Source organism: Podarcis vaucheri (assembly GCF_965113315.1).
Source record: "Podarcis vaucheri genome assembly, chromosome: 15".
Taxonomy (NCBI): domain Eukaryota; kingdom Metazoa; phylum Chordata; class Lepidosauria; order Squamata; family Lacertidae; genus Podarcis; species Podarcis vaucheri.
This window is the reverse complement of record NC_138753.1, coordinates 22,258,263-22,282,194: the sequence shown is the minus strand read 5'-3', so window position 1 is coordinate 22,282,194 and position 23,932 is coordinate 22,258,263. Positions and strand designations below refer to the sequence as shown.

Below are 23,932 nucleotides of genomic sequence, written 5' to 3'. Positions count from 1 at the left end.
ATAATTCATCCCAAAGCCTTTACATTTTCTTGAGACTTGCATATGAAAGATTGCTCTGTGCATCACCCCTCTTGGAATGTAAACCAAATGCTCGTTGTCTGACTTTTATGGGGCTGCAATGGTTAATTGCAGGAGAGCATTGTTGCAGATCTGCTGGTTCTTGTTTTCAAGCTGTTCTGCTTTGTCAAATTATTCTGTAAAAGTGGAGTCTGGTGGGGGGGGGAGAGAGAGAGCAACACGTGTGCAGGTACCTGAACAGCTTGGTCAACAATTTGCTAATAGGCTTCTCTGGGAGATGTGAAATCCAACGTGCTTTGAATCTCTGAAATCCCTTGTGCTGATGATCAGAGCCAGAAACTGGCTAGAAAGGAAGATGGACAAGGAAGTCCAAGGTGGGCTAAAGGAGGAAAAGGTGATCGCAGAGAAGCTGAACGGATTCTTTGCATCTGTCTACACAGCAGAAGATGTACAGAAGATCTTTATGATGAGTTTCTCAGGACAGGAGCCAGGAACTGAGACAAGTAGTGGTTACAAGTGTTGAAGTTCTAGGCTGTATTGACAAATTGACAACAGGCAAATTGCTGGATTGGGATGGGATCCACCTGTAAGTTATTAAATAACTCAAATGTGGCATTGCTGATCTTTTAACAAAAATAGGTAAGTGGTACCTAAGATCTGTACCTGAGAACTGGAAAGTGCCCAGTGTAACACTCATTTTTTTTAAAGTGAAATTACAGGCTCATTAGCTTAACGTATATTTTGAGAAAACTGACAGAAAGCATTGTTAGAGATAGAATTACCAAACATATAGGACAGAGATGGGGAAGCCCCTTTCAGTCCAAGGGCTTGTGGGCAACCTTTGGGACTTGCAGACCAGGCAGGACCAGATGCAAACATGAGCAGAGCAATTGATGGCACTCCTGCCTTGGCCATGCAAAAAGTTTATATACACAAACCACACATCTTTCCATCCTCTATCCAGGCAAGCAGGAGGCATCATCACAGTTCAAGGGCACATTCCAGTCAGGCAAAAAGAATGTCTGGTCTGTTGTTTTCTGTTCCTTTTCCAGTCTGCAGTGTCCTTTAGAAAATGAAAAAACACAACCATGAGAACTGTACATAGTCTTCTAAATGCAGCCAAGCTATAGATTCACACGAAGGCATTATGAGGAGGGCAGATTTATTTTCAGTCTGTTCCTAATGATTCACAACATGAAATTTGCTATTTTCTCTTCTGCTGCACACTGAACTGCCCACCATGGCCCTCTCTTTCCTGGATTAGGGATTTGGCTCAAAGTGCATCTCTGTGTACTTGCTTACAGTGAATTGTTTCACCATTGATCCTTTTGTATGCTCCCCGCCTCCCAGTCTGTTTTGGATTTTAGCATCCTCAATTAATTGGGTTCCATTTGCTGCTTAACTGTTTGCTCCAATTCCAGGTGGTTTGTGAATCTTAAATAGCACTTTTTCATCCCAGTACAGCTTACTCCCCACCAGTATCACCAGTACGTTGATGAGCTCCAACTCTGTCTCTCTGTTCCATCAGTACCAGGAGAAAGAATGCAAGTAATAATAATAATAATAATAATAATAATAATAAATCTTTATTGTCAAGTACAGAACCAGCTGGATGTGTAATAGGCTGGATGTGGACCAAGAATCTGAAGCTGAGTTCTGACAATATAGAATTGCTATGGGTGGGTGGTTCCCATGTCAGGAAAGTGGCAGAATGATCTGTTCTTAATGGGGCTGCATTCCCCTTGAAGGAGCAGGTGTGTCGTTTGGGGGTGCTTCTGGAACCCAGATGACCTCAGTGGCTAAGATTGCCTTTCCCCTTGCTTTAATATGCGTGCCAGCTATGGCTATTTCTAGACAGGGAGAGCTGGCCATGATTACCCACGCTCTGGTAACCTCCAGCCTGGACTATTCAATCAGTCAAATATTCATTACTGTCAACTAGCCATTCAAAAAAGGACAAAGTATAAAAAGTACATAATCACAGCCTCAGAAGAACAGAGGTGACAGGTTCAGAGCTAAGAATTATAGCAAGTCTAAGAGACATTCAGTTATTTTGTGACCTGTTCAGTAATGGATTTATTAGGGAACCCTCCCCCCCCCCAAGGAAGATACTCAAATAGGTCTCTAAGAATTGACCACCAGAAAACTGTCTACCCCAGGCGTGGTGGTAGTGGTGGAAACAATGTGTTCTCTGATGCCTTGATACAGGGGTTGGCAAACTTTTTCAGCAGGGGGCCGGTCCACTGTCCCTCAGACCTTGTCGGGGGCTGGACTATATTTTGGGGAAAAATAATAATGAACGAATTCCTATGTGCACTACGCACACCAGGCAGGCCCCGCAAATAACCCACAGATGCATTTTAAAAGGACACATTCCATGCAAGAGCACCAGGCAGGCCAGACAGTATTGTAGATGATGATGATGATGATGATGATGATGATAATATTCTTATCTGCCCTGATGAGAGTCATTGTTTGGATGGGGAGTCCTCACCTGGGTTTGGTGCTGTGTTGCGACCTGCTGGGCCTCTTGCTGCCGGCACCTCTTCCACGCTTTGGGGGTGGGATGGGGGCCCTCCTGCTGGCAGTGGAGGCTGAATTGCCACTGTGCCAGTGGTGGGGTGAACTCCGGACTGCAGGAAGGTTTCCAGAGGCCTTCCGGCAGTTCGGAGCCTTCCTGCTGGTAGTGGAGGTTAGATCGCCGCCGCGCAGCCAGCGGGGAGAGCTCCGGACTGCCCACAGGAGCACCAGGGCGGCGGCGCGAAAGGGCTGACTAGCTCCGGAGGCGCTCCTCAAAATGGCGCTCAGCCAGCTCAGCCCAGCCCCTTCCTCCACTACGCAGGGTGGGGAGAAGGGCGGGGAGAAGCCAGGAGGGAGGAGGCGCCATAGTGTGTGTGGGGGGGGGGGAATGGCAGCGCCCCCCCAAATTAACGGAAAAAATAACAAAGAGAATCGCCAATCCATAGACCATCCCTGGGCCGGATCCTGAGGGCTATTGGGCCAGATCCAGCCTGCAGTCCGTAGCTTGGCGGCCCCTGCCTTGATAGAATTCACAGTAGAAAAACATACCATATTTTTTGCTCTATAAGACGCACCAGACCACAAGACGCACCTAGTTTTTGGAGGAGGAAAACAAGAAAAAAAATATTCTGAATCTCAGAAGCACAGCAAGAGGGATCGCTGCGCAGTGAAAGCAGCAATCCCTCTTGCTGTTCTGGCTTCTGGGATAGCTGCGCAGCCGGCATTCGCTCCATAAGACGCACACACATTTCCCCTTACTTTTTAGGAGGGAAAAAGTGAGTCTTATAGAGCAAAAAATACGGTATATCGTCTAGTCCAGCCCCCTGCATTGCAGGAATCACAGCTAAAGAATCCAACCTCTGCTAAAAACAAATCCAACCCCTGCTTGAAAACTTCCAATGAAAGATGGAAACTTCCACCATCACTTCCACTGTTGATGAGTCACTTCCACTGTCGAACTTTTACCACCAGAAAGTTCTTCCTAATGCTTTATCAGAATCTACTTTATTGTAATTTGAATCGATTGGTTTGGGTCCAACTCTCTGGAGCGGCACAAAACAAGCTTGTTCCATCTAAAACAAGAAGCTTGCTCCATTTTGAATTTTTAGAAATGGTTCCTAGCCTTAATCTAGGTCTCTAGATGACTGTACCATCACAAGTTATATATGAAGTAGTAGGAAAACAAGGCACAAGAGAATTCCAGGCATGGCAGAATATAAAAAGAGAGGCAAGCTATTTATGGTATCAGTTAAAGGCAACCATGAAAAGAAAGCTCTTCAGAGTCCATCACCTAAATGCTAGAATTGAAGGGTCAGGCATGTCAGTTGGAAGGTAATTCCATAGATTTGGGGCTAGAACCATGAAGGCCCTATTTCTTGTAATTAGTTAATATACAGACAAGACACTTGAGAAGACCCCATGAGCTTAGAGGCAGGGGAATTTGGGTAAAAGCAGTCCTTTAAGTAAACTGGACCCAAACCATTTACAGCCTTAAATGTTAATCTCAGAACTTTGAATCAGACCTGGAAACCTATTGGTAGCCAGTGCACAAGTGGTGCAAAATTGGAGTAATGTGTTTGGATTTTCTGGGTTCCCCATCAGTACCAGTGTTTTGAACCAGCTGTAGCTCCTAGACCATCTTCATAAGCAGCCCCATGCAAAGTGCATTCCAGTAGTCTAGCTGATACTATTTCACAGGTTTCTTGCTCTTTTTCTTCTTTGCTTTCTCTACCAGCTCAATTCCTATTCCCCTCCCCCAAAAAAAGAAAAGTGCTGCAATCAGAATTATGTAAATTTGGCACATATATGCAAATATTTTCAATCTGCATAACTTCTTGATACAGAATTAGATTCCTTGATGCAGGCGTCTCTTTGTCGAGAAAACGAGCATGCAATAACCCTTTGATGACTCATGTGTATGTTTTCATCTGTGTTCCCAAACTCCTTTCTCATCTTCCTCTCCTTGGTACGCTCTAAGATAATCAAGTCTTTTCAAGTGAGTCACACGTTTCTGGCTCCGTCTGACAGTGAGCGGTGCTTGGGTTCCCATTCAGAAAGTTGCAGCTGTCCAAGGAGCGGAATGTTTCTGCAAAGCAGAAATGGTTATTTTCTTCTGCTTTAATTACTGCAATTACTCCAAAGCACGCTTTGTGCAGAAGATGGCAGTCAGAGCTGACACCACGGTTGGATTTCCCCACCTCATGGGAAATGCCGGCGGCAACAGCTGTGATACTTTGTCATCTCAGGGCACGAGTCACATTCCAGATTTGAGTACTAATTTCACTGCTTCTGTTGTTTTTCATTTCTGGGTTTTGATTAGGTTCTTCAGTGCTTCTGGAGTTGATTAATGTCTGTTTTTATTTGCATGATGGAAGCCTTGTGGAACTCTGAAGCAGATGCTCCTGAGGCCACAACCACACAAAATATTTAAAGCACTGTGATGCCATTTTAAACAGTCATGGCTTTCCCGCCTTCCTCCCCCCTCCTTGGTGAGCGGCACCGGCAGTGTCCTTCTCCTCCCTCTCTCTCAGCCTCCACAACGAAGAGAAGGGGGCACCACTGCCTCCCCAGCCCTGAAGGCCTGGCATGAGCATGGCTTACTTTTCCCCAGCTCTGGCCTTGATGAGGGAGCCTGTCGTGAGGCCCCTCAGAAATTTGCGCCCATGAAGAAAGAACCCCACCCAAAGAAAAATGGATAATGAAGGTGATGGATTATGCGGAAATGGCAAGGCAGACCGGGAAGATCAGGCACCGAGAGGATAACAAATTCAACAAAGAATGGCATAACTTTATAGAATATATTAAAGAACACTGTAAAAATTCTAAAAACATTAGCAGGGTTGATATAGAGCACTTGCAACTTAAAACGACAAAGGATAAAATTGAAGTATAATAATTTAGATAAATGTAATTAGGTGCAGTTTAAAAAGGAAGATAAATTTTGGAAGCCAAGGGAGGGGTAGGGGGAAGTCTGGGGGTTCAGGGAACCCCATAAAGGTACTGATATGGACTATGGTTTAATATGAACAAGTGTGTGTGTAAAATTTTTTTTTGAAACTTTGAATATATATATGTCCAGAGGAGGGCAACCAAAATGGTCGAAGGCCTGGAAATGATGCCTTATGAGGAACGGCTAAGGGAGCCGGGCATGTTTAGCCTGGAGAAGAGGAGGTTAAGGGGTGATATGATAGCCATGTTCAAATATATAAAAGGATGTCACATAGAGGAGGGAGAAATGTTGTTTTCTGCTGCTCCAGAGAAGCGGACACGGAGCAATGGATCCAAACTACAAGAAAGAAGATTCCACCTAAACATTAGGAAGAACTTCCTGACAGTAAGAGCTGTTCAACAGTGGAATTTGCTGCCAAGGAGTGTGGTGGAGTCTCCTTCTTTGGAGGTCTTTAAGCAGAGGCTTGACAACCATATAGTTTGGAACCCCCAAGCGCTTTCTCTCTCTCTCTCTCTCTCTCTCTCTCTCTCTCTCTCTCTCACACACACACACACACACACACACACACACACACAGGCTGAAAGCCTCACTGGCTCCCCTCTGGTCTGGAGGCTTCACCCAGGGCAAAACCCTTGGCAAGTCCCCCCTCCCCCCCCCTGCGAGCTATGGCTCTGCCTTGGCCCCCCTATGCTGTGCCACTGGCTGTGAGGGGGTGTGGCTTTGAATTTGCCAATAGTCTACTGGCAACAGCTTTAACAGAGAGGGCTGGCCCCTTAGCTGTTATCCTTGAGCTTGTACTGATGTTACTTCCTTGTACAGTGGTACCTCAGGTTACAGACGCTTCAGGTTACAGACTTTGCTAACCTGGAAGTAGTACCTCGGGTTAAGAACTTTGCTTCAGGATGAGAACAGAAATCGTGTTCTGGCGGCGCGGCGGCAGCAGGAGGCCCCATTAGCTAAAGTGGTACCTCAGGTTAAGAACAGTTTCAGGTTAAGAACGGACCTCCAGAACGAATAAAGTTCTTAACCCGAGGTACCACTGTATGCCTGGAAGACAACATGCTATAAAGTTTTATCTGCATAAAATGACCTTCAATAAGAGCTTTTTCTGATCAGACTAAAGTAAGAGATATCCTCTCCCGAACCCTAATTAAAACCTTGTCCCCTCCTCAGTCCTCTATGCACATGGCTGATTGTATCTCAAGCTCCTCTGCATGTGCTGTCTGCTAACACCTACTCATAAACCTTCGTCCCCTTCAGATGCATCTGATATAGTCTCAGAACACCCAGTACTGCCGTAAGAAAGAATATGACTGGTCTCTTTCTACCATAATTAAACCACATAGTTGAAGGAACGTCATCAAGCTACGGATGAATAGCTGCTATGTGGTTGATTAGAAATCCAAGATAAGTTGCTGAGAAATATATGAAAGGGATGCACACTCCCCAGGTAGAGGTTAAAGCAAAAAGGGGAGAAATAATGGAAAATCTGTATCCGGTGGAGGAGCTTTTCTTGACCTTCCTCTCTAGAATGTGCGTCAAGCATGGCGAGGTTACAGCACACTGCAAGAGAACAGTAACGATTCTCTACATCTGTACCCTGGAGGCTTGAAGCTAAGAGCCTTCCAGAGGCAAGATAAGAGCCTGCTTCTAGACTTCATATTAGCACATGGTTGGAAACAAATGTGTGTGTTTAGCAGGGCGGGATTTATGTTTGATGAGGCCCTAAACTACTGAAGGTAATGGGGCCCTTTATATGTCCAGCTGTCCTTTGTCAACAACAAATTGTCGCTATTTTTTGTGTTGAATATATGCTATATGGTAATTTATGGACCCAATAGGTCCATACACAACACAAAACACTGTAGGTTTTATTTTATCTGTTTTTTATCTTATATTTTGGAAATGTACATCCACTTTTTCCCCTTTAAATTTTTTGGCAGCCCCCAAGAGAGTGTGGCCCTAAGCTATAGCTTGTTTAGTTTACACGTAAATCTGGCACTGTTTAGAAACATGGATCAAAACATTCATCCCTGTGCTGGTCGTTTTGATAGATTAAAATAGTGAGATGGTTATAACACTCCTATGCTCATTATGAAGGTCATTTTGAGAGTACCCCAGCAACTACTATTATGTATGGTTGAAGGTTGGACTTCAGGAATGGGGAAGCCTGTGTTCCCCCACACCCAAATGCTGTTAGACTCCAACTTCCCTTAGTCCCCATCAGCATAGCCAGCAGCCAAGGCTGATGGGGGAGAAAGTTCAGCGATGCTGGAGGACAACACATAATGTATTCGTTTACTCAGAAATCTTCCTCTCTTCCACTGATTAAAAAGCTAACAGGGCAATTGCTCTTTTGGTTAAAGATATACAGTGGTGCCCCGCAAGACGAATGCCTCGCAAGACGAAAAACTCGCTAGACGAAAGGGTTTTCCGTTTTTGCGTTGCTTCGCTAGACAAATTTCCCTATGAAGAAGAAGAGTTTGGATTTGATATCCCGCCTTTCACTCCCCTTCAGGAGTCTCAAAGCGGCTAACATTCTCCTTTCCCTTCCTCCCCCACAACAAACACTCTGTGAGGTGAGTGGGGCTGAGAGACTTCACAGAAGTGTGACTGGCCCAAGGTCACCCAGCAGCTGCATGTGGAGGAGCGGAGACGCGAACTCGGTTTCCCAGATTACGTGACTACCGCTCTTAACCACTACACCACTACACCACACTATGGGCTTGCTTCGCAAGACGAAAACGTCTTGCGCTTTTTTTTAAAAGCCGCTTGAAGAGGCGCAGTTGCGACGGACCGTGCTTCGCAAGACGAAAAACATCGCAAGACGAAAAGACTCGCAGAACGAATTCTTTTCGTCTTGTGAGGCACCACTGTACTAGAGAAGCATGACGGTTCTACATACAATGTGTTATCAACTTGACAAAATGTACTGTTGCTAACACCTACTTATTTAAAGTCCTGATTTTAACCTCTGAAGCCTCGAACAGTTACCAGTAGTTGAAGGCACATCTAACTGCCCACACATCAAAATCAATGACAGAGGTCCTCCTCCTTTGCCTGCCACCAAGATCAATGAAATTGTCTTCCATGAGCAAAAGGGCCTTTTCAGTGGTATCCCCCATGCCTTTGGAATTCATCACCAGCTGACTTCTGAAAGGCTAGCACACACACCAGTCCTTCAGAAGGGCTTCGAAGACCTATTTGTTTTGTGAGGCCTACGCAACAAATGGCATTTTGGGTTTTACATTCTGGGATGTGTGTCTTTTTAGCGTTGCTGGTTTATTACTGTTGTCAGTGCACTGCAGAATTTATTTTTTATCACATTTTTATTCTGTTATCGCTAAAACTATAATTGCAGTGATGTAAACCACCCCGAGAGAATTTTACAAAATGCATGCATTCCAGTCAGCAATTTGGAATCTGAAACTTAAAAAATCTGTAATCTAGAAAGGCATCTGCTAGCAACGGATAACTTAGCCCAAGGGGAATGTTAGCAGTATATTCATTTTTTAAAAAAGTATTAGTAATTTTATTATAATTCCCCATGCCTTTTAGTATAGCTCAACCTAAACAGGAACATAGGAACACAGGAAGCTGCCTTATATTGAATCAGACCATTAATTCATCTTGCTGGCAATGGTTCTCCAGGGTTTCAGACATCTCTCACCTGAAGATGACAGGGATTGAATTTGGGGCCTTACCCTTACCCCTAAGCTGCGACCCTTTCCTGAATAAATGCAGGAATGATAAAGGGGTCTGTTGCAATCTAGATTGTATAATAGTCTGACTTAAGGCTACAGGACATTTGTGAGAACAGGAGGAAGATGTGCAATCATTTAAGAATACACCAAGGGCCTTTGTCTTCAGTTTACTTATTTGTCTAAAGCAATATTGATGCTTTCCCCCCCTTTTGCTTCAGTCTTGGACTAGAGCTCATCCTGTCACACTTTTAAATTATACCGAAAACGTAAGGATCACCAGCTCTTTGTGGAGCAGGGTAGAAGAGCCATCTGCAAACTGAAGGGCTGCTCTCTTCAAATGCAATAACTGTACTGTCTGCAATAACTGAGCCACCAGAGAGCAGCAGTAGGGAGGTCTGGACATACTCTGGGCAAGGACAAAAATAGCAAAACCAGGAAAAGTTAAATGAGGCGACTTGTGTACATCATACAAATTAAGTAACTTTACATATGCTGTCTTCTTTTGCATACTGTTCTCATCCACTTGTTACCTGCTGTTTTTAATGCTTTATAAAATAAATATTTGCCTTCCATTGGGAAATGCAAATAGATCTATGGGCACACACTGAAGCCCCATCTCCTAGCTACGAGAAAGCTACGGGAAAGACACAATGCCTGTGTCAGGCATTGCCTAGTTAAACGATGGAACTTGCTCCCGCAGGAGTCAGTGTTGCCATACAACTTAGATGGCTTTAAAAGAGGATTAGACAAAATCATGGAAGAGAAGTCTACTGATGGCTACTAGCCTTGCTGGCTAGGCTGTGACCCTATGGTCAGTGGTAGTAATGTTCCTGAATGCCAGTTACTGGAAACCTCAGGAGAGAATGCTCTTCTGCTTGGTCCCTGCTTGTGGGTTTCCCGCATCTGGGTGGCCACTGTGAGAGCAGGATACAGTGGTAAGTACTTAATTTGTTCTGGAGGTATCTTCTTAACCTGAAACTGTTCTTAACCTGAAGCACCACTTTAGCTAATGGGGCCTCCTGCCACCACGCCGCCGGAGCATGATTTCTGTTCTCATCCTGAAACAAAGTTTTTAACCCGAGGTACTATTTCTGGATTAGCGGAGTCTGTAACCTGAAGCATATGTAACTCGAAGTGTATGTAACCCAAGGTACCGCTGTACTGGACTACCCGAAGTGTATGTAACCCAAGGTACCACTGTACTGGACAACAATGGGCCACTGGCTTTTCTTATGCTCTTTTGTGCTTAATCACACTAGTGGCAAAATAAATCTTTTTGCAAGAGTTTTCCAGAACCATATACAGTGTCAGCAACAGAATTGAGATGCCACTACAATAAATTCAGCTTGACTTTTATGTTTTTAATTTTAAGATGAAATTTGTTGACTATACAGAAAAGGCCACTGCATAATCCAGAATGTGGCAGCCAAACTGGTGACTGGAAGTGGCCGCTGAGACCACATAACACCGGTCTTGAAAGACCTACATTGGCTCCCAGTACGTTTCTGAGAACGATTTAAAGTGTTGGTGCTGACCTTTAAAGCCCTAAATGGCCTTGGCCCAGTATACCTGAAGGAGCGTCTCCACCTCCATTGTTCAGCCTGGACACTGAGGTCCAGCACCGAAGGCCTTCTGGCAGTTCCCTCACTGTGAGAAGTGAGGTTGCAGGGAACCAGGCAGAGGGCCTTCCCAGTAGTGGCACCCGCCCTGCGGAACTCCCTTTCATCAGATGTCAACAATCTTACTTTTAGAAAAGTAAGACAACTGAAGGCAGCCCTGTTTAGGGAAGTTTTTAATGTCTGATGTTTTATCGTGTTTTTAATATTCTGTTGGGAGTCACCCAAAATTGCTGGGGAAATCCAGTCAGATGGGTGGGGTATAACTAACTAACTAAATAAATAAATACATAAATAAATAATTATACCATCCAACTTTTTCGGACCCAGGACATGCATCTTCTGGGATGTGCTTCCAGGCAAGTCACATGATCTGTGCCTTGCTCTCACCCCCAAAATGTGCTTCTTTCGGGGTGAGAACATAGCACAAAAGTGCAGAATGCAAAGTGGCTGCCGCGATCTTGCACAAAATATGGGATGTCCTGTTTTTTCCTGGGCACTTGATAGGTATGCCACTGTTAATTATACTATTCATCTTCAGCACATTAAATGTTTATGATATAAGATTTGCCTTTCTGTCCTTTCCTCAGTCGCAGCCACACAAATAGACCATATTTCCATTATACAGGCACCCACATAGACACTTTCCCCTATCCCTGTGGCAATGTCTGAGGAATAACTTATTGGTCTTCGTGAAATCAACTTTTGAGATGAATATTTGCCTCTTTGCTTTCAATTTTAAAGTGTATTAATACTCACGGCAGCCAAGAGAACCCAAGGCACAGCTTAAATAAAATATCAGAAATCCAAAGTGTGAAAAATGATGCTTGGCAGCACTTAATATCCTTTAAGTGTCATCCATTTTATTTGCCAGCACTGCTTGGGATCCTGCTTTCTTTTATATCAACAGGCAAAAGTGGAAGGGGGAAATGAAGTGAGTATTGCATATGAGGGTTAGGACTGATTCTAAGACATGAATCTGGATGCCCGATAGGTCAGGTGCAGCACAGAGGCCCGGTTATGTAAGCTACGACAGGCACAACATCACGTTTGTTCTTGACGTACAGCCTTAGAAAACCTATGACCTTGTTTAGCCAAGGCTGACAGCCAGCATATTAATCAGTGGTTATTAATTGCCATAGTATTCGCCTATGGATGTGAACTGGGAACGAGGCAGAAAATGCCATAATGTTCCTGAGTAAATCACATGTCTGCACAGTTAGTACTTCAAAAAGTTCTGGCCAGCCTCCCCAAAAGCATCTACTGTGGTCTGTGGATAAGGGAACACTAGATATTAGGGTGTTTCATATTTATGCTATGGCTCAATACCAAGAGGGTTAAAAGAACATCACGTCTATCCCAGATAGTAAAGGTAAAGGGACCCCTGACCATTAGGTCCAGTCGTGACCGACTCTGGGGTTGCCGCACTCATCTCGCTTTATTGGCCGAGGGAGCCGGCGTACAGCTTCCGGGTCATGTGGCCAGCATGACTAAGCCGCTTCTGGCAAACCAGAGCAGTGCACGGAAACGTCGTTTACCTTCTCACCAGAACGGTACCTATTTATCTACTTGCACTGGTGTGCTTTTGAACTGCTAGGTTGGCAGGAGCAGGGACCGAGCAACGGGAGCTCACCCTCTCATGGGGGTTCAAACCACTGACCTTCTGATCAGCAAACCCTAGGCTCTGTGGTTTAACCCACAGTGCCACCTGCGTCCCTCTATCCCAGATACTGTACCCTTATTTTAGCTCCTGTGATATACACACCCATACATTCTCTAGAGGTGATCGCATAGCGTGAAGACTGACTGAATGAGGGCTGGCGAGTAACAATGTTTCTACCCAGAATTTGTGAAACAGAGAGAACAGTCCTATGTACTGTACAGTGGTACCTTGGGTTAAGAACTTAATTTATTCTGGAGGTCTGTTCTTAACCTGAAACTGTTCTTAACCTGAGGTACCACTTTAGCTAATGGGGCCTCCCGCTGCCGCCGCGCTGCTGCTTCACGATTTCTGTTCTCATCTTGAAGCAAAGTTCTTAACCCGAGGTACTATTTCTGCATTAGCGGAGTCTGTAACTTGAAGCGTCTGTAACCTGAAGCACCTGTAACCTGAGGTACCACTGTACAAGAAACTGGTGTAAGTTAAGCCAGTGTAAAGTTATGCCAGATCTAAACCCTGTTCAGCAGTGAGGCTGCTGCTGCACTGACTAATGCTGCCAGCTGGAAAACAAGCCTTTAAAATAGTAATCTGTGCTGGGTTGCTAGGCCTGACCAAGCTAAATGAGTTTAGGGTCATGTCCACATTCTGCTCCCGCCACCCTGCCAATACATCCCTTTTGTGGACTTATACCAGCCTTGGCTCACCCACCTTAAGCCTGGCTCAACCAGGGTGAGCTAGTTACTCCAGGGGACTTAGGGCCGGGGACTTAGCACAGAACTGCCCCTAATTCAAATAGAAACTTATTTGTGAATTTATCAGATCTAATTTCTGTTTCATTTAGAGTATTTCTTGCTGATGTCACTGATTCTACTCAGCAAAACTGTAGAAGAAAGCGCACTAAAGAGTAATTGCTTAGTAAAAGTACTAAAGTACTAAAGGGTAGTCAGGCACTGGCTGATAAGGAATGGAAAGATGCTAGCTTGCTTAGCTAGCAGCTTGCTTTATCTGGTTGCCTCGGCAACACAGGAGGAGGTTGCTCTTTGCTATCCATGGTTGTGCAACTGTTTCCGTCTACATACTGCAGCCAGGCAAAGGGTCAGCAATGGGCTTGTTCACATTTGAGCATTATTTAGCTGTTAATCCACTCCCCCCCCATTCGAATTAGACTGGAGTAGTCCACAGTCATGCATACAGTATTGAGATTTGTACATGAGATGCAACTGGGGTCTTTCTCATTCCCATCAGTGGGTCTTCCTTCTTGTGTTTGTCCCTTTCTTCTGATGTGTTGATTATGCTGTGTTGATGGGGCATGCACACAGATAACTGTGCATGTGCCATTATTATTATTATTTTTTGAAAATCTACCCAGGAAGTGCACAAAAGCGATAGTCAGCCATCTGTCTGTCTGTCTGTCTGTCTATCATCTATATATCTATCATCTATCTACATTCAGGAGCATGCCAGGAATACTTACCACCACATCGGTAAAACAAATAAAAGCGATTGTAAATTCTCAGCACACACTTTTCAGATAAATTTGCTGCTCAGTATCTGGTGCTGACTTTTAAATGTGGTTTGTGCAGTTTCCTGGTTTTGTGCAAATCTGAGGGATCCAGGGAGCGAGAGAAAGAGGGGGAGAATGGCTTGGAAGAGAAATGAAAGCCTAAGAAAGTAGTGGGTATGGCAAGGGGAGTAGCAGAAAGTGACGTTTGATCCACCCATCCAAAAACATAGAAACAAATTGTCTGTGGACCCAAGTGGATTGGTTTGGAGCTTGTTTTCCTCCCAATTTATCCCTGTATTCATAACTCATCCTTGTCAAGTGAGTTTCCTCTTTGCTTAAGGACACGAGATCTGCCTTGCTAAATCAGACCAGCAAGTCTGCTTGTTCAGCGAAGTTCACAAGAATCATAGAACTGCATTCAACGACCATTTGAAATTAATGGAACTAAATTAGTCATGTCTGTTAATTTCAGCAGGGCTATTCTTGAGGATGACTAACATTGGGTGCAATTCATGGCAGCTAGCAGTTGCAAGATGGTCCTCTGGAAACTGGCCAGTGCTCCACCAGTAGACCACAGTCCACCATCACCACATCCATTGGGTCTTTTGGCCCTTGAAATCACCCTTAATGTTTATAATAGGTAAAACATGGGCACACAGTACATGCAATTAATCTTGTTAGGTTTTTAGAAGTTGTTTGCTCACCCTGAACCTGGATTATCTGTGTCATAATAACAAAATACACAAATTTCCCATATACTTCCCATTTTGAAACTATTTCCCATTCTTTCAAGAGTCTGCATGGTGTAGTGGTTACAGTACCACACTAGGACAAAAGTTTCAGTTCTCTCTCAGCCATGAAGCTCACTGGGTGAAGCTTGGACTAGTAACTATCTCTCACCCTAATTTACTTCTTGGGGTTCCTGTTAGGATAACACATAGTAGGGTTTCACCCATTAAATGATCAGAGCAGCTTGATAAACTTGTGCTGTTAAGCAGGATAAATTATATTGATGTAGGGCTGCCTAACCTGTGCCAAGTAACTAAAGACGGAGAAAGGGATTGTGGATTCAGAGAACAGTGATGCTGGAATATTGGAGGACCAGGTGATGGGAACTCTGCCACATTCCTATACCAGGGACGTGCCCTTGGCCCTACTGTACTACATTGGCTACGCTTCTGAAATATAGCTTGTAGGTGGCTTCCCTGGCTGTTCTGTGGGGTGGGTCCCCCCCACATTTAAACAAGTGAGTGCAAGAGGATTTTTATTTTTCACTTGTCTTTAAAATATTTCCCAAGCAGCTCCCTTCTGAAGGAAGAGCTGGAAGAGAAAATGCCTTCTCTGCCACCCAGGCACTTAACTCATTTCGGAAATTTCCTCTAATGGTCCCTCTGCTGAGATTGTGGGTAACAGGGAGATGATGGATAGAAGTGGAATTTAGGAAGCAATTTCTACATGCTTATTACAAAACGAGTTTACCCGTTGGGAGGCAGGAACTGTCTGGCTCCTTCCCTGGCTCTGTGGCTCATGGGAGTTCAGATCAAGTTTTAAACATTTCAGCTTATTAGCTCTGTGCAGAGGGGAAATGAGAGCAATGGCTCCCTTATGGACAAGGCGTTTGGTGCCTCGCATGTTACTTGGCACACCTCCCATCTTTGCAAAGGAAAAGCCCCGGCAGTTGGGAGTTCAGCTAAAGGGAGATGCTTAGGATTGATTCACAGCCATCCCTTTTGTTAACATCTGCTTAGCAAAATGCTCATCACTTGAAAACTGTGGCTGCACTTGATGTGTAAAAGGAAACTCGCAGTTGCAGAAGGGAGAACTTCCCAGACTTCACTGCCAGGGAAGCAGGCTGGCAAGATTGCTAGAAAACTCCCCAAGCCCAGATTAAGTAAGGCCCTCCTTTTTGCACAAGCATTTTGGGTGAAATTTGAGTCAGAGCAGCCTTTTCCGCCCCTTAGTGCTTTGTTCTGTTTAGTTGTTTGCTTGCTTGTTTGTTCCTTTTGTTAAATATTTTGTTAATGCGCTGTGCGAATTATTTTCACACTTTTGAACACCACACCACAACCTTCTGAATAAGAGGAGTTAAGGAATATTTTTAAATAAAGTAAAAATCTGAGCAGAATGGTCATATACAATGGCCCCAAATGGCCTTGCATTTAGCCATAGGTGACCAGGAATTGCATGCACATGTTTAAGTGGGATGATGGAGGGGGGTGGATTTAGTGGGGGGGGGGGTCCATCCCATTTCGCCACCTGAGGCAAAATGGGTATGTGCTCTCTCCTGCCCCTGCCCCTGCTGGAATGCCTTGCCTGCCCCACCATTTCTGCCACTGCCAGAACCCCATTCTCACTGAGTTTCAGTAAGGGTTTTGCAAGGCCTTGCCACTCAACTTCTCCACCCTAGGGGCAGGGAAAATGATCAGCAACGTGGCACACAGGAATGTCTCCCTCTTACTGAAACCTGGTGAGGGGGGCTGTTCCAGCAGCAACAGAGTGAGTGGGGTGCTGCCTCTGTGCTTCTGCCACCTAACAGGTGGGCCGGCTCTGTGGAGGAGGGAGAAAGCATATTGTCCATCCTTCCACCCAGTATAAAAATGTAGTGAAATTTATGCAGCAGGGACAAATTCTCTCTGCTCCTCTATCTATCAGAACAACAACACCACAATTATATTATGGGAAACGACTTGCAGAAGTGTGTATATTTACAAAATGGCATGGAAAAATGTGTATATTAGGAGAAATTTGCACTGAAATGCAGAATTGTTTTTTTTAAAAAAAACACAACACAAATTGCTGCAGAAATATGAGGAACAACGGTAAATTTAAGACCAGGAAAAGCAGAAACAGGTCCATCCATTCCTAGGTACAAGTTATAAGATTTGTGTGTTCTTTGTGTGGTCAACTGGCTTCTCTACAGAAGGCTCCACTGACCAGAGCTACCAGAGCATGAATTTTCACAGAACAGGAGCAGAATATGTGCTGCTCAAAGACCTTTTGTACTTGCAAGCTGGTTCCCCTGTGATTAATGGTGTGTGCTATGTGCTGTGACCCAAGATGAAAGTACTATGCAGGTATGAGAGATCTACTGAGTGCTCAAAGGAAGGGCAACCTCTCCTCTCTTTGGAAAGCACCAGAGTGATACAGAAACCCAGGAAGCAAATGTCACCTCTTAATAACTGGAATTGTAATACACCCAACAGTAAAAGATGCTGTTCCGAGTTGTACAGAGACTCTGATTTATTGCAGGCTACGAAGCAAAATGCACACATCGTGTGAGCAGGACACAGGACTTGCACAGATTCCTTTTGTTCTTCCTCTTAGTTTGTGCTCAGGGAGTGTTTCCACAAGCAAGGCTTAAACTGCACAGCTGCCTCCCTCTTGCTGCTTCGCAAGAACATTCCATCACTTTTTAATGTAGAAGAGAAGGCCAAACTGGGCATTGGTCATGTGACTGAGATTTCTGGCCAACAAGTTTTACATAGTGTTCACAGGACAGCCAATTTTCTGGTTTTTTTAAATAATAATTTTTATTAAAGATTTCGTAGTTTACAAAAATACATGCATGCTCTCTTTTTACAAGTTGTTTTTTCTACGGATCTGTTGCGAGACATTAGTGTTTCATGCAGTATAAGGTTGGGAAGAAAGGGGGGAGGGGGGATGGTGCGTGGGGTGGGGTGTAATGCTTCTATTATTCTACATAGTGTATGTATGGGGTCAGCATCACTTGTGTGGGTTCTCTTTCTATTTGCTTGTTATATTTCCTTGGTGGTGAGAGAGGTTGGGGTGGCCTAGGGTGTGGTTGGTTGTCTTTGGTTGGCTGTAGTGAGATTCGTTTATATGTGTGAGGGCGTGGATTTTTGGATCAGGTTAGCCATATGGATTCGTATGCTCTCGGTGGATTCTTGTAATTGTCTTGTTGGGCTATGTATGTGATAAAGGGGAACCATACCAGAGTGAAGGTGTCGTCTTCTATTTGTCCCCCATTTGTTTCAGTTTATTGGCTAGCTTTTTTAGTAGTAGTAGTAGTAGTAGTAATAATAATAATAATTTTTTATTTATACCCCGCCTTCCTCAGCCAAGGCCGGGCTCAGGGCAACTAACAACCAATAATAAAAACAAGTTGAATGAATGCAACTTAAAAACAAGGTTAAAATGCAACATTAAAACATTAAAATGCAGCCTCATCACAGGAGGAGAAAGGAAAAAAGAAAAAGGGGGAGGGAATTAAATTCTCTCCAAGCCAAAGGCCAGGCGGAATAACTCTGTACGCTGTTTCCCATACGATTTGATACCATTGGTCCATGTTTACTCCTAACAGGTCTCTCCAGTGTCTGGCTATGATGCTTCTGGCTGCTGAGAGTAGGTGGGTTTTGAGCACTTTATAATGTGAGTGGGCGTTATTATCTTGTCAGATGTTCAGTAGGGCCAGTTCTGGGGTGACTTCTAATACCTGCTTAGTTATTTTGCATGCTTCTTGCATGACTGATGTCCAGAAGGGTTGGATTTGGGGACATTCCCACCACATGTGGAGGTATGTGCCTGTGGAGGTGCAGCTTCTCCAGCATTTTGGTGATGCTCCTGGGCGTATCAGCACTAGTTTCCGTGGTGTTAGGTACCATCTGTAAGTTATCAATATATCGCTAAAGGCCTTTATATAGTAAAACAGGGAATAAAAGGAAACTTTCATCTAAAATCATACAGCGTAACCTGTAGCAGTTTACAGCATAAAAAGAAATTTACGACATGCTTTAAGCATGGACTGTGTGAACCTGTTTAGCGCTGTGAGGATTTTCCTCAGTTTGGGAGTAATGGGTATGCTGTGGTGGGGATATTTTCAATTATGTCTCTAATTTTCTGCTTTAACAACAACATTCAAAACAGCTAGGTGAAAAAAGAGCATCTTTAAAGGACATTTTTTACACATAAGACTGAAAGCAGCTCTTAACCCAATTAGTTTTTAAAATATATAGTTTATGGGAGTGTTCACTTTTTTTTTTACTTACACTGAAACAGTTCAGAGTTCCTGTTCTTCTCCCCTGCCCCTCTTTTTAGTCTCCCTCCCCAAATCATTAACCCCTTTTGGCATTGACTTGTTCTCTCAATAACAGCTGTAGTAAATTGAGGGTATGTCCCCACCCATACATTTAAAGCACACCCAATTCCTATTAAAAGCACAAGGCTTCCCCCAGAGAATTCTGGGAATGATGGTTTGTTAACCCTAGTGGGAATCATAGGATTGTTATGGGAAAACTACAGTTACCTGGATTCTTTTTGGGGGTTATAAAGGTAAAGGGACCCCTGACCGTTAGGTCCAGTCGTGACCGACTCTGGGGTTGCAGCGCTCATCTTGCTTTACTGGCCAAGGGAGCCGGCGTACAGCTTCCGGGTCATGTGGCCAGCATGACTAAGCTGCTTCTGGCGAACCAGAGCAGCGCACGGAAACGCCGTTTACCTTCCAGCCAGAGTGGTACCTATTTATCTACTTGCACTTTGACGTGCTTTCGAACTGTTAGGTTGGCAGGAGCAGGGACTGAGCAATGGGAGCTCACCCCGTCATGGGGATTCAAACCGCCGACCTTCTGATCGGCAAGTCCTAGGCTCTGTGGTTTAACCCACAGCGCCACCCACGTCCCTTTGGGGGTTATAGTGTGCTTTAAAGGTGCACTGAATGCACTTTAAATGTATGGAGTGGAGCTGCATATATGTGGAGGGGCAGGCTAGCTCCTCACAGAGACAGGGCTCAATATAATGAGAGTTCAGTACTACTGCCAGTGTTTGGTGCCACAGTGGCTGTGCTGCAGAGGCTGATTTGCACATGCAAATATATGTCAGGAATCCCCCTCTGTTTTTGATGCTGTCTTTTTTTTCTTCTCCTTAAGTAATGGGAAGTTCAAAGCTGTCTTTCATGGGACGCTTTCCATAAGAGACATGAGCACTCTGCAAAAATCTTACTTGGCATTCATAATCAGTGAAAGCAGAATCAGTGTAGCCTCCAGAGTCCACAAAGACACATCTCTGTTTCAGTTACCCAAAACTACCAGCTCTAAGGTAAATGCGTTTTAGATCCAGTGTGTTTCTCAGAAACCATGTGCACCCCACATGGCTGCCCAGGCAAACAGGTGTAGAAGGTTTCTTGCCCAGATTAGCTAGCTATTTAATCACTTTGTGGTTGCTTTCATAAATTAGGGGTGTAGGGTGGGTCTTGTCTCAAACAATCTAGATCTCTAAAGGGAAGTGATAGTCCCATTCCATCACTGGCAGGTTAAAACTAGCCATTTGAAGAGCAAGAGAATCTGTTTTCTTGTGAGATTAAAGGTAAAGGTACCCCTGCCCATACGGGCCAGTCTTGTCAGACTCTAGGGTTGTGCGCTCATCTCACTCTAGAGGCCAGGAGCCGGCGCCGTCCGCAGACACTTCCGGGTCATGTGGCCGGTGTGACATCGCTGCTCTGGCGAGCCAGCACCAGCACCAGCGCAGCACACGGAACACCGTTTACCTTCCCGCTATAAAGTGGTACCTATTTATCTACTTGCACTTAAGGGTGCTTTCGAACTGCTAGGTGGGCAGGAGCTGGGACTGAAAGACGGGAGCTCACCCCGCCGCGGGGATTTGAACTGCCGACCATATGATCAGCAAGTCCTAGGCACTGTGGTTTTACCCACAGCGCCACCCGCGTCCCGCTCTTGTAAGATTATTACTGCTTAAAATGCTGAAAGCAAGCTTTTGAGACATGCAGGACTCATAATCATCATCTAATACTACTACTACTACTATTACTACTACTACTAATAACAATTGTACCCCGCCCACCTGGTTTCCCCAGCCACTCTGGGCGGCTTACAGCTGAAAGCAAGCTTTTGAGACATGCAGGACTAATAATAATGATGATGATGATGATGATGATGATGATGATGCCCCACCCATAGATGCTCAGAAAAGAAGATATGACTGTCCCAGGCAGCAGATTTACCCACCCAAGTTTCTGGACTCTGTTGTCTCAATATGGAACAAACTTGCTCTGTCTTGGTGCTGAAAAATCTGCAACTATAGTTAAAGAGCACAATCCAGTACTATAATGTTTTCCCCTTCTCCTGCCTATTTCAGCTGACAAAGACTCCAGTATGATTCACAAGCTGGTTGCATTCAGTGTTTTAAATGCTAGTTGCTTCAAATAAAAGTGCTGTGTGCCCTGCTCTGTGGGACCAGTGCTTACAAGCAAGACTTTGCTTTAGCTTTATACTTTAAAGAATAAATAAATTACTAATCTTTGCAGTAGCACCAGTCTTTTCCCCCTTAAAAAGCAAGAACTCTCTGCCCTCCCTCAGCGCTTGTCACTGGTATTTTTCACGCCTTATCATGAGGAAGGTTGTACTGTCTCTCTTGTTACACAGCTCCTGGATTTCAAAGAGCATCAGACAGGTGTCCAGTGTCCTCTATCCAAAATTAAAAAGTGACACCGAATGTTATGGCATAAGTAAGCGTTGCCTAGTAATGACAAAATCTGCTTAGAAAACTTCTAGTAGCAAGAACACCTTGTACTGTTTTGGGAATAATAATCAAAGCAAGAAATGGAAGAATCCACTTGGGGGCAGGGGAGACATGCCTATTAATTTATTCTTTCATTTAATTTTTCATTGATTCCGTCTTTCAGCCTGCTAGAAGTCCTCAAACCATCTTTTCATCAAAATGATAAAACTAAAAGATTACCTATTCACCATAAAACAGCACGGTGGTTTTGTTATGTACCCACCCGTCCAATGATTGCAGCAAATTTTGGGTTGCTGTGATTCACTGCTTATTTCTAAGGCTGTATCCTCAGTATGGATCTAGATATGTTTCAGAGCCATTTAACTCTCCCAGCTCCCAACCAAGGAACCTGGGAAGTGGGTGTTCCATGAAGGACTTAGCGATTTTTCACAGGAACTCCTAGCATTCTCTCAAAACCACAACTTCTTTCTTGTACTTTTGACACTTAAGAACATACTGTAAGAAGAGGCTGCTGGTATCAGGCCAGTGGCCCATCTAGTCCAGCATTCTGTTCTCACTGTGGCCAACCAGAAGCTTGGGGAAAACCCACTAGCAGGACCTGCAAGCATTACTGCCTCCTGCCATGGACGCAGAGCAAAGCTATCGTGGCTAGGAGTCACTTGCAAGTGGTGAGTGTCATACAAAACCCAGTGTGACACTTTTGAAAAAAACAAAACAAAACCCAGTGTGCAAATGAGAAGCTGGGGACTTGCAACATCGGTGTGAGGGGCACAGACCCAAACTGTGCTTGCAGTATAAAAATACCCCACTAGTTGGTAATTTCCGCACAATACTTTCTTTCCCCTCCATTTCTTTTAGGACTGCGTTCAAACACCCATGATGGAAGCTACAGTGGAACCTTGTGTTAGGTACCACCCTCCTTACGAATGCTTTGGGTTACGAGCTCCGCTAACCCGGAAGTAGATGCCTCTTGTTGCGAACTTTGCCCTGGGATGCGAGCGGAAGTGGCGTGCCGGCGGCGCCATTAGCGAAAGCGTGCCTCGTGTTCAGAACAGTTTTGGGTTACAAACGGACCTCCGGAACGAATTAAGTTCGTAACTGGAGGTACCACTGTACTGTTTTGACATGCTCTTGGAGGACCAAATCCACCTCTGCAGAGCTGTTTGTTCAGCGTAACACTGTCATGTCTTGTTCCCTTTGTTGACTTTTCTGCAAGGCTGGATTCCTTAGGAGTTCCTACCTGCTCGTGAAATGCATCTAGTTCTATTGTTTTCGACATTTGCCTCTCCAGGAGGCGTCCTTACAAACTCCTGACTTGATGCTCAGATGCCCTGTTCTGTTCGCCGTAGTGAGCATTCCGCAAATAAACATTGGTCAGGAGCAAGTGACACAGGTGGCCACTGACCACAGAGAAGCAATTAGGAAAGCGAAAACAGCATCTGCAAGGAGCAAGAGTGCATCAGCTGCTAGGCAGCATGTGTCGGGGCCCCACAAGGGTTAGGTTTGACGGCTTAAAATTACTCACAGCTCCTTGCAAGGAGGAAATTGCTCAAATGAATTTTTGTGAAGCACTAAGATAATGCATACTACTCTCTTTCCCTTTACTTGAGTCAACCCAGTCACAAAGGGAGTCTGAGAATGCAGATATTATCTCCTTACGTACTTGCCTTTCATTGAATGACAGAATAATGTATTTGTCTGAGAAAGAGTTTCATCTGTGCTGGGAGATCTGTGATGGACTACAACTAAAGTAGGCTGCAGCTATCAAGGGAGAACCGTGGCTGTGGATCTCTTGAGTTTTCCAGCATCTTTGTATTTGTTTCTTTCACTACCATCTGAAGTTATGCTTGGAAGAGATCCATTTCTCTTTTGCACTGCTTTATAGTATCTAGGGCTTTTGTCGTGGTGTTTCCCACTGTCCCGTCTTATGTGCTTAGATGTATTTGCATGTCATCTGCCAGTCTTTCTGAAATGCTGTCAGCATAGCATGTCATTTTGGAAGCAGCCCTTCACCCTGAAACCTCTCTTTCTGTCTTTCACATTATTTGGACACTTCTGCAGGAATATGTGATGTGTACGTACGCAATAATGGCCCCCAGGCTCACTGAAACTCTTTTGCCTCCCCTGCAGTCCCTTGGACATTTTGCCCCTCAAGGACCTCTTTAATTTTGTGTTAGACAAAACTCAGCCAATTTTACCGTGTACAGATCTCATCCAGGAATTTCCCGGCTCATCTTCTGGCTTTCTTCCAGATTCTAGGAGTTTTATTGGAGACTTTGCTTTTGCTTTTTCCCTTTAGGTTGCTTCAAATTTCAAAAAGGAAAGCCATTTAGTGCTGCAGCCTGTTAGCTTCTCCTTGGCTTTTGCCTGCCCCCCTTCTCCTACCTCCCTTGACTTCAAATAAGGCACACACAAAAAACTATTTAGCAACAGCTGAAGGCCTACGCTGGAGGTCACCAACTTTCCCCT

The 23,932-nt window shown here is 44.5% G+C and overlaps 1 protein-coding gene and 1 long non-coding RNA gene across 2 annotated transcripts in view; one reads left to right on the top strand and one right to left on the bottom strand.

Moving 5' to 3' along the window:
- Positions 1-23,932, top strand: part of GRAMD1B (GRAM domain containing 1B) — a 216,095-nt gene that overhangs the window by 44,561 nt on the left and 147,602 nt on the right. The gene's annotated exons all lie outside the window — the stretch shown is intronic.
- LOC309519893 lies at positions 533-23,894 on the bottom strand. Its single transcript, XR_014214058.1, has 2 exons — positions 23,662-23,894; positions 533-1,081 (listed from the first exon to the last, which is right to left on the bottom strand). It is a non-coding gene; the product is annotated as an uncharacterized lncRNA (long non-coding RNA).